Raw genomic sequence first — 11,855 nt, 5'->3', positions numbered from 1 at the left:
GTCCAAAAAGCTACTGCAGTTTGCCTTACCAATGACTGCTGGACATCAAGGGTAACCACTTCTTACATGTCAGTTACATGTCACTTCATTGAAGATGGTTTGATGTCTAGCTGTCTTCTGGACTGCTTTGAGTTCAGCAACAGACACACCACAGAGAACCTGGCAGAGGAACTGTTGAGCCTGGTCAGAGAATGGCAAGTAGATGGAAAAGTGGTCTGTTGTGTAGCCAAAGCCATGAACATTTTAAATTGGACCCATCATCCATGTCTTGCCCACACAATCAACCTGATTGTAAGAGATGCTCTGAAGGTGATGAAGCCCACTGTGGACAAAGTGAAAGCAGCTGTGGAATACTTCCACAGGAGCACAGTAGGTGCTGAAAAACTAAAGTCTACACAACGCCAGATGGAGACGCCTGAGCTGAGGCCTAAACAAGACTGCACTACAAGGTGGAATTCAACATTTTATATGTTGAAACGGTTTCTTGAGTCAAAGGATGCCATCATCTCTACCCTGGACATTGTCAATGCACCTGTTGATGCTCTGACCCAAAAGGAATGGGAGGAGGTGGGCAGAGTCCTGGAACCCTTTGAGCAGGTCACTGTGGAGATCAGTGGAGAGAGGTACAGTAAGCAGTTATTACTATACCATTATGTAATCCAGTATTATATATGTATATGAGCAGTTACTGTTCTCTATTTTCAGCTATGTGACAGCCTCAAAAACGATACTCCTGTGTAAGGGTCTGCAGCGAATCACAGCCAGCCGCCAGAGAGAAGCAAATGTAACCACAGGACATGTGACAGAGTTGATGGACACCCTATGTTCCTCAATGGACAGAAAGGTCCACAAAATTGAATAATCATGTGCTATCAGAAACCGCTGCACTTGACCCCAGGTTTAAGAAGTTAGCCTTCAGTGATGCCAGATTGATTGATGAGGCTCTTCAAAGACTAACCTCAGCAGCAGGGAGGGACAGCCACAGCCGTCAGCTGGCTCAGGCACCAGGGCAACAGGAAGAAGAGTGATCAGATGGAGCAGAAGCACCTGCAGTAGTGCCACAAATGTATGCTGTTTGGATGCTGTTTCACGAGAGAGCAACTGGGGACACAGCATGAAGGAATCCCTCAGCAGATGCCATAATGGAGGTCCGATCCTATTTGGAGGTGCGCCTCTGAGATCTGCAGATCCTCTGAGCTGGTGAAAGAACAAGGTCCACGGCTTACTAAAGTCATGACAGGGTGACAGACTCTGCGTCGTGGCCAAATCCGTTCCCTCTGAGAGGGTCTTCTCGAAAACGGGACAAATAATTACTGAGTGAAGAAACCCCATCAGTCCCTCAAGTGAGGCAGCTTGCATTTCTGAATGCAAATCTCCCATAAAAACAAAATATGGTCAACATTGCGGTGTGCTGCTGGTTATAAGATGGCAATAAAGAAGAGACAGAAAAGAGGGACCAGTTTAATGTTTTAAGTGGGATGCTGCAGTTTTGCACATTGTTATTTATTTTTCTTTGATATGGTGCAATATTCTATTTTTATGTTCAGATTGTATTCATTTTGAATGGTTAAATTCATGTGCACTTTGTTAATATACATTAATGATATACTTTAAATGAAAATGTTTAATAGCATTCTTTTTCGTAACAAACCAATGCATTTTTAAATACATTGTGGTTAAGGTAGAGTAGGATTTCATTTAATAATTTAATTAGAATTGTATTAACACCAATCATAGTCAAACTATCGCAAACTGTTTGACTTGAAAAAATACAAAACATGTTTTTTTTAAAGAGCCATTTGGGAGCCAAAAGAGACGGCTCTTTTTTGTTACGTGTTAGTTGTTGACGCGCCAGACTGGTTTGTTTTTTTCTGTGGTATTTCACGAAGATGTTTATTGTTAAACATAATTATTGTGACTGTTTTGTGCGTTTTGCACTTTTGTCTCAATAAAGTGTGCGCTTGTTTCACAAAATCACAGAATCTTCCACCTACCATGGAGTCAGCAGGAGCAGGTACCCCGATCAGAGGAGTCGAGGAACGCGTCCAGGAACACGCGGCAATGCTACATCATCTCGGTGCCATGATGGATCGCGTTGTCCAGACCCATGGACCGCTGGGAGAGACAGGAAGTCTCTACCCGTCCCGTCCTGATCCAGCTCCAGTGGGGTGCATCTCTCCCTTCCCAGGGAGTATGATGGGACGGCCGCACAGTGCCAGGGGTTCCTTTTACAACTGGACCTATACCTGGCCACCATTCACCCAGCTCCCTCAGGAAGGGAGAGAGTATCTGCCCTCGTCTCATGCCTCTCGGGGAGAGCTCTGGAGTGGGCAAACACCGTGTGGGGAGAGGAGTTCACCCGCCGCTTCCGGGCCATCTTTGACCATCCGTCCGAAGGTAGAGCGGCGGTGGAACGACTCTTCCATTTGAGGCAGGGGGTGAGGAGCATACAGGATTTCATGCTGGAGTTCCGGACCTTGGCCGCCGGAGCAGGATGGAACGACAGGTCCCTCATCGACCAGTATCGATGCAGCCAACATGAGGACGTCTGACGGGAGTTGGCCTGCAGGGATGCCACCATCACCTTTGACCAACTGGTGGATCTGTCCATCCGGTTGGATAACCTGCTGATCATCCGTGGACGTCCTGAGGGGGCTCTGTCGGGTTCCATCTCCCAGCACTCCCGCTCCGGTGCCCATGGAGTTGGGAGGGGCTGCGCATAGGAAGGCTGGAGGAGGGGCCTTCACGTGCACCATCTGTGGCTGCAGAGGGCTCACTGCCAGTCTGTGCCGGGTTGGTCCCTCTGGGAGTCGAGGCAGCAGGCAGGGCACTCTGGTGTCACCCCAGGTGAGTCTGCACCACTCTCATCCAGAGTCCTCTGTTGTCAACCTGTTTGTACCTGTTTGTTTCCCTGAGTTCTCCCCGCATTCCCAGCATAAGGCGCTTGTCGATTCAGGCGCAGCTGGGACTTTTATTGACAGAGCATTAGCTCTTAGTTTAGGGATCCCCATTATTCCTGTGGATAGACCTTTCCCGGTTCACGCTCTGGATAGTCAACCATTAGGGTCCAGGCTAATCAGGGAGGCCACCATCTCCTGGCCAGGGAGACGCAGGGGGTCACGAGGAGAGAATCAGTCTCTTTCTCATTGACTCTCCTGCGTTTCCCGTGGTACTAGGTCTTCCCTGGTTGGCTCGTCATAACCCCACCTTCCTGGCAACAGAGGGCTCTCGTAGGGTGGTCGCGAGAGTGCTCGGGGAGGTGTGTAGGGGTTTCTTTTGGTGCTACCACGGTGGAAAGTCAAGACCAGGTCTCCACCGTGCACCATCCCCCAGAATATGCCGATTTGGCTCTCGCCTTCTGTAAAATTAAGACGACCCAATTACCACCCCATCGACGGTGGGATTGTGTGACAAATCTCCTGGTAGACGCTGCACTTCCCAGGAGTCATGTGTATCCCCTGTCACAAGTGGGTGTACCCCTGACGCAGGGATTCGGAGACACGTCCCCATAGCCACCGTCTCGGTGGCTATGGAGACATGTCTCCGAATCCCTGCGTCAGGGGTACATTTGGTCCTCCCACCTCCTCGAGTTTCTTTTTTGTGAAGAAAAAGGATGGAGGTCTGCGCCTGGGCATTGACTATAGAGGTCTCAATCAAATCACGGTGAGGTACAGTTACCCGCTACCTCTTATCGCCATGGCGATTGAGTCAATGCACGGGGCTCGCTTCTTCACTAAACTGGATCTCAGGAGTGCGTACAATCTGGTGCGTATCCGGGAGGGAGACGGGTGGAAGACGGCGTTTAGTACCACCTCAGGGCATTAGGAGTACCTCGTCATGCCGTACGGGTTGATGAATGCTCCATCAGTCTTCCAATCCTTCGTAGACAAGATTTTCAGGGACCTGCACGGGCAAGGTGTAGTGGTGTATATCGATGACATTCTGATATACTCAGCTACACTCGCCGAGCATGTGTCCTTGGTGCGCAAGGTACTTGGACGAGTGTTGGAGCATGACCTGTACGTCAAGGCTGAGAAATGCCTGTTCTTTCAGCAGGCTGTCTCCTTCCTAGGGTATCGCATTTCCACATCAGGGGTGGAGATGGAGAGTGACTTCATAGCAGCCGTGCGTCATTGGTGGCGATTCTTAGGGTTTGCCAATTACTACCTGAGATTTATCCGTGGTTTTGGCCAGGTGGCTGCTCCCATTACCTCACTGCTGAAGGGGGGTCCTGTATGTCTGCAGTGGTCGGTTGAGGCGGACAGGGCTTTTGGGCAGCTAAGAGCTCTGTTTACCTCGGCTCCCATGCTGGCCCATCCGGATCCCTCTTTGGCATTCATAGTGGGGGTGGACGTGTCAGAGGCTGGGATCTCTCAGCGCTCGAGCACGCCACCGAAGCTCCGCCCCTATTTTTTCTTCTCCAAGAGGCTTAGCCCGGCGGAACGGAATTAGGAAGTGGGGGACCGGGAGCTGTTGGCTGTGGTTAAGGCTTTGAATGGGGTAGAGACATTGGCTTGAGGGGGCTAAACACCCTTTCCTCATCTGGACTGACCACCGCAACCTGGAGTACATCCGGGCAGCTAGGAGACTGAATCCTCGTCAGGCAAGGTGGGCCTTGCTAAATCTCAAAGGTTCTTTGTAGATCCTTTTGAAAACCATGCAGGGTTTTTTATTCTGGTTATCCATATAATATTGTTAAAATTCTTAATGTTTTATTATTATATTAATTGACAAGTTGAATTAGATGTTCCAGCTCTGGTGAAGAAAGAGTTGGGTAAATTAAAATCGGCAAAGATCACAAGAAGTGGGCTTGTTTTGATTTTGTGTGTTTCTGACAATCAGAAAAAGGGCTGTTGGATCTCTCTCAAGGTCACCTATTAAAGGAGTAATTTCTGGTGTTTCGTAAGAAGTTGACATTGAAATGTTAAAATACATTTCTGGAGTGATTGATGTACGCTGGAAGAATCATGTGGTTAATGGCAGGAAAGAGAAGAGATTGTCTGTCTTTGTGTTTTTTTTTTATGTGGAGTGCAGCTGGGATATGTGTACTATCCAGGGCCTTCGTATCCAGACCTTTGCAGTGTAAGCAATGTCAAATGTTTAGACATGTAGAAAGTGTCTGCAGATGGAAGGAGCTGAAAAATGGGACGTGTGGGGAAAATCCCTGTGATGGAGACTGTTTAGCAGAAGAGAGTGGCCAAGGAGTAACGTGTTGTAACTGTGGTGGAGAATATGAGGAGACATCCTTCGAATGGCCAAATCCCCTACACAGAGGAGGTAAAAGGGTAGAAAGGTCAGAAGGTCTGATGGTAGTGAATGCAAGTAGATCTATATTGCAACACACACATTGTTTCATTGTGTGAACTGTTTGCCCTTTGATTGTTTACTTTTATCAATTAACCATTACTTATGTCATCAATAGGCCGAGTAAATTAACCTTAATGCCCGTAATTTGGTTACATTAATATCTGTTAATGCGTGTATTAATTACAGTCATTACATTTACATGCCCACTAATAATTTGACATTAAACCGATTACGGGAGTAGGCAGACTATGCAATGGTCATGTAAACACCTTTTTTTGCTTACCTTAAATCGACGTGAGGTCAAAATCAAAGTAAGCATACGCTGATTAGAACACCTGGTTTTCTGAGCAATCTTTTGCATTATTAGGACATGTAAACATCTTAAATCAGTGTTCCAGCGGTGCATTTGATCTGCATGTTTTAGCACCAACCGAGCGAGCCTCCCTTTTTAGCGCGAGTGAAGTGTCGTTTGGGACCAGCAGCAGCTTTCCCAGAAGGGCGTCCGGGGCGGCGCCCCACTTGTGATTGGTAAAAAATTTAAATAAATACAAATGTATTTTAAAAATATATATACACTGGACAAAAATTTAAAAGATTTGACTGAGTTACAGTTTATATAAGGAAATCAGTCAATTTAAATAAATTCATTATGCCCTAATCTATGGATTTCACAAGACTTGGAATACAGATATGCATCTGTTTGTCAAAAAATAAAATTAATAAGTAAAAGGCGTGGATCAGGAAAACAGTCACTATCTAGTGTCGTGACTTTACTGTAATCTATACTGTCATCTATGTTTAATTGTTACCCAATTTAAATTAATCATGTAACAATTAACTCATTAGGATTTGGGGCACCACGAGAGCGGTTCTTTAAAGAGTTACCATCTCCCGAATTAAACTCTAAAAAGGTCTTTACCTATCACATCCATAAACAGTCAACTTTTTAATCATAACGTCGTATCAGATAATCATTCTGAACATAACCTTGCATCTGCAAAAACCAGAGCCTTACTTATGATTTAGTACAACACAAATGGGTTTAATTATTTATTTACTAGCTAACTAAATGTGAACACAGGATAAACATTCACACTTAATACATTAGAAACAGGTCCCTAGCGGACTGACAACAATACAGCGGAAAACTACTCTCACTTATACTTTCCACATGAACCGCCGACCGCTTCGAGTAAGAAATCATGTATTTACATGAAAATCCTTGGTTTCTGGTTTCTCGCGGTAGACAGGGCCTTCTCGGAAAGAGTGTTGAGCCTTTTCCAGGCACGCTTGTAAGGCTCTGATTGTCCAAAAGAGGTTGACCCATCTTCTACTGTTGTTCTCCTTTGCCGTCGTCCGGTATCCAGTGACTTCTCGTGTAGTCCTGAACAGAACTACAGAGTTTATTCTACTTCCATTCAAAGATACTTCTTTGAAGATAGGCTTTCTAGCCTTGTCGATGGTTCCCACTAGGGTGATGAGAGTAGCGTACCACAGTGATTTGAGAAGAGTAATTTCTCTACCCGTAAGCCGCCGCCAACGTTGTTTTAGAGAATTTGGCAGTACGTACAACCTGTCTCACAACCGCAGACCACGTGTAACCATGCCAGCCCAGAACCTCAACATCCGGCTTCTTCACCTGCAGGATCGTCTGAGACCAACCAACCAGAGAGCTGATGAAACTGTGGGTTTGCACAACCGAATAATTTCTTCACAAACTGTCAGAAACCATCTCAGGGAAGCTCATCTGTGTGCTCATTGTCCTCACCAGGGTCTTGACCTGACTGCAGTTCGGCGTTGTAACCGACTTCAGTGGGCAAATGCTCACCTTCCATGGCTTCAAATGTACCGGGCAGATGACAGACAGAATGTGTGGTGTCGTGTGGGTGAGCGGTTTGCTGATGTAAACATTTTGAACAGAATGCCCCATGGTGGCAGTGTTGTTATGGTATGGGCAGGCATAAGCTACAGACATCATTGACAATTGCATTTTATCGATGGAAAATTGAATGCACAGAGATACCGGGATGAGATTAGGCCCATTGTTGTGCCGTTCAACCACCGCCATTACCTCATGTTTCAGCATGATAATACACAGCCCCATCTTGCAAGGATCTGTACACAATTCCTGGAACCTGAAAATATCCCAGTTCTTCCATGGCTTGCATATTCATCAGACATATCACCCATTGAGCATGTTTGGGATGCTCTGGATTGACGCTTACGACAGCGTGTTCCAGTTCCTGCCAATATCCAGGAACTTCGCACAGCCATTGAAGAGGAGTGGGACATCATTCCACAGACCACATACAACAGCATGATCAGCTCTATAAGGAGATGTGTCACGCTGCATGATGCAAATGGTGGTCACACCCGATACTGACTGGTTTGCTGATCCACGCCTTTATTTTTGTATTTTTTTCATCTGTGACCAAAAGATGCATATCTGTTTTCCCAGTCATGTGAAACCCATAGATTAGGGCCTAATGAATGTATTTAAATTGACTGATTTCCTTATATGAACTGTAACTTTCTTTTAAATTGTTGCAAGTAGCGTTTATATTTTTGTTCAGTGTAATTACAGAATACAGCTTACTGATACACTTCTTCACAATAATTCGTAAAGCCGGAGTCACCTTAGAAGCTCAGATATAAGGGAATGTACACAACTGTTCAAAAGTTTGGGGTCATTTAGAAATGTCCTTGTTTTTGAAAGAAAATCGCATTTTCTGCCCATTAAAATAACATCAAATTGATCTGAAATACAGTGTAGACATTGTTAATGTTGTAAATGACTATTGTAGCTGAAAAAGGCAGATTTTTTATGGAATATCTACATAGGCGTACAGAAGCCCAGTATCAGCAACCATCACTCCTGTGTTCCAATGGCACGTTGTGTTAGCTAATCCAAGTTTATCCTTTTAAAAGGCTAATTTGATCATGAGAAAGCAATTGTGTTAGCAAAGCTGAAGACTGTTGTTCTGGTTAAAGAAGCAATAAAACTGTCCTTCTTTAGGCTAGTTGCGTATCTGGAGCATCAGCATTTGTGGGTTCAATTACAGGCTCAAAATGTCCTGAAACAAAGAACTTGCTTCTGAAACTCGTCAGTCTATTCTTGATTTCGTATTTCTATGTTTTGGCCGGGTATGGTTCTCAATCAGGGTCAGCTGTCTATCGTTGTCTCTGATTGGGAACCATACTTAGGTAGCCCTTTCCCTCCTTTCAGTGTGGGAGGTTAACTTTGTTTGTGGCACATAGCCCTTAAGCTTCACGGTTGTTTTTGTATTGTTTTTTGTCGGCGTCATTTTTAATAAAGGGAATATGTACGCTCACCACGCTGCACCTTGGTCCACTTCCTTTGACGTCTGTGACACTACCTCACCTCTGTAGCCCACACATACAATTATCTGGAAGGTTCCTCAGTAGAGTAGTGAATTTCAAACACAGATTGGTAGATGGTAAAAAAATAAGCAGACATTGAATTAACTTACACTTTGGATGGTGTATCAATACACCCAGTCACTACAAAGACACAGGCGTCCTTCCTAACTCAGTTGCTGGAGAGTAAGGAAACCGCTCAAGGATTTCATCAGTAGGCCAATGGTGACTTTCAAACAATTACAGAGTTTAATGGCTGTGGATAAACCTGAGGATGTATCAACAACATTGTAGTTACTCCACAATACTAACCTAATTGACAGAGTGAAAAGAAGGAAGCCTGAACAGAATATAAATATTCGAAAACATGCATCATGTTTGCAACCACTCACTAAAGTTATACTGCAAAAAATGTCCTGAATACAAAGTGTTATGTTTGCGGCAAATCCAATACAGCACATTACTGAGCACCACTCTCCATATTTTCAAGCAATAGGGTGGCTGCATCATGTTATGGATATCAAATCAACACTAACACTGTGGCCCCGTCCGACGATGCCCCCGGACAGGGCCAAACAGGCAGGAAATAACCCTACCCACTTTGCCAAAGCACAGCCCCCACACCACTAGAGGGATATCAATATCAACAGGCCACAAACTTCCTACCTTGAGACAATGCTGAGTACCAACTATGAACAGGTTTCATTGAAATATCGAATTAGATGATAAACACGATTTTCACTGTTCATGACTTTCAACTTGCTTTTAGCAACCAGAGAAATATGTCTTAATCCGGTTGTAATCTAGTTATCTAACTAGATAACAACCTAAATATGAGGTGTATCCACTTATGTCTTGACCTCGGCACGAAAAATACATCTTTACCTGGTTATAACCAACTTCACAACCAGAAAATGACGGCAATAAGAGGTTCGCGTGTCATATGTTTACCGCTTGGTTACTTGTGCAGGTTAGAAAAGTCCCACATACAGTACTAGAAGAATCAGACCCTAATTCAAATCATGGCACATAATGGAATTTCTGCACTGGGTTTCAGAAGTGAGTTTCAAAGACTTTAAAATGAAGGTTCAAAAGCTCTGCAAAAAGACTGGTGGGGCTAATGCATATAAAACAAACACTGAGAACAAACGGAAAACTGCCTCTACTAATGTAGGAATTTCATTTTTTATCAGATTTTTCCACTCAGTCCAGGTGTTCTTGAGATCAGATTCAATAACCACCAGCCAACCATAACTGCCCTGCAATTACTACAAAGTGTATAGGACAGCAATAATCAAACAAACTGTCGTTGTGAATAGCCAATCCACTGTAAATGTGGGACCTTGAACATGTGGAGACATTTTTGTTGGTGCTTTTGCCCAACATCTTTCCTCCCTGCCCTTGCCTCTCTCTCTCTTAATGTGTAAAATCAAACACAAATCTGACCCAATCAGGACTCTGGCCTCAAGCACTGTATAGGGCCGGAAAGCTATAGGAGAAGAACATAATATATGTCCAGGACATTGAGTATCCTTTTGAGTTGAAAAGGCAGAAAAGTAGGCCAACTGCATTCCGGCTTTAAAATGAAAAAAAAACCCACCTCGAGGAGTTTGGAAATGGATGTTTATAACACCGTCAAATCTGTGTACTTTTTTTTATCACATATGCACATCTTGGGAGTGATTCTTCTTGGCAAAGTATTTGTACTTTGTGCTTATTTATGTACAAGTACTTCACTCAGCAAACCTTTAAAATACTTAAGAGTGTATTTGACACACAGTAATATAATAAAAAAATCCCCATCAAAATCCGTCAATTTAAGCCAGGGAGAGATCTGGGTTTTTTGTTGCATGGGCTGGGTCTCAATCCACCGCATCCGCCTATATCGTCCTTCCGCATCTGTGGTGGAAGGTGGCCGAGTTACAGTGGTTTTTGTCAGATCATGAGACATCTCAAAAATGGGTCTTCTCACTCTATGGAAAGGGGAGACTCACAAACACAATGGCGTTCTCCGTTTTGCTCTATGACCCCAATAAGTGTCACGGGACTCAAACGAAGGTAACCCATGGTAACATTGTGCGAACAATAATAAGGGGTTAATTACAAATATTTCCTGAGCATTCTTATATCTCCTAGACATAGACCTTACTCAATTCAATTACATTTGCTTTATGAGCTTACTCCCTGTGATACATTGTTTTACTTTTATGAATGTGTTATTCAATGCGTTTCTATGGCCTTTAGTAGTAAAGGCCAAATTCAATATTTTATTTAAAAAATAGTTTTACATATTTTTTTTTATACCTAAAGGGGTCCTAAAATTCTAAATCAAATAGCTAAATGACCCATGGTATGACCATCTTAAAACAATTCCATATGCTAGCTTAGTACCATTAGTACCACCCCAACGGCTTAGACTTTTAGAGGTTAATCAATCACACCCTTTCCCTTTTTCGCCTCTCTCGGAGTAGTGTTTCCTGTTCTTAAGCCCATGCTGAGACTTCATGGGAAGCATATGGAGCTTTAGCTGTCTGTTAGATGGGAGAATAATAGGAAAATGGATATCTGAATATGAATATCTGGGGGGGGGCAGGTAGTCTAGTGGTTAGAGCATTAGGCCAGTAACCGAAAGATTGCTAGATTGAATCCCAGAGCTGACAATGTGAAAATCTGTTGTTCTGAGCAAGGCAGTTAACGCACTGTTCCTAGGCTGTCATTGTAAACAATTTTTTTTTTTTAAACTAACTCACACATCCCAAAACATGCCGACAGATCTACCATCTACCAATTATGTTTAGTCTGTCCACGAGAGATTATATAAAGTGGAATATTGGAATGTAAACTGAAATTTAAATACATTTCAACTCAATATCTAACATGGTACCTAACAGTTCAGCCTAGAGTTAACTGTAAGAAAGTGTGTTTACAGTACCACCTTGTGGTTAAGCAGGGGAAGTTATGTTATTCCCATTTGCCTACCGGTACCATCTGGCTTTTGCTCCCATGTTTACGTAGATGATGATCCTTTTGGCTGAAGGAAGAATTGAAGAACTAAAGTTTATTCCTTGATTTTTCGATTCATGTCACTTCAAGAGTTTGTGTTGTGTGTGACTCGATTAAAAGATCGATCAAGTTTATTTGGATGGCTTTTTGCAGGGAGGTATGCACCT

The sequence above is a fragment of the Oncorhynchus tshawytscha genome, linkage group LG10 (assembly GCF_018296145.1).
Source record: "Oncorhynchus tshawytscha isolate Ot180627B linkage group LG10, Otsh_v2.0, whole genome shotgun sequence".
Lineage (NCBI taxonomy): Eukaryota > Metazoa > Chordata > Actinopteri > Salmoniformes > Salmonidae > Oncorhynchus > Oncorhynchus tshawytscha.
This window is presented reverse-complemented; position numbering follows the sequence as displayed.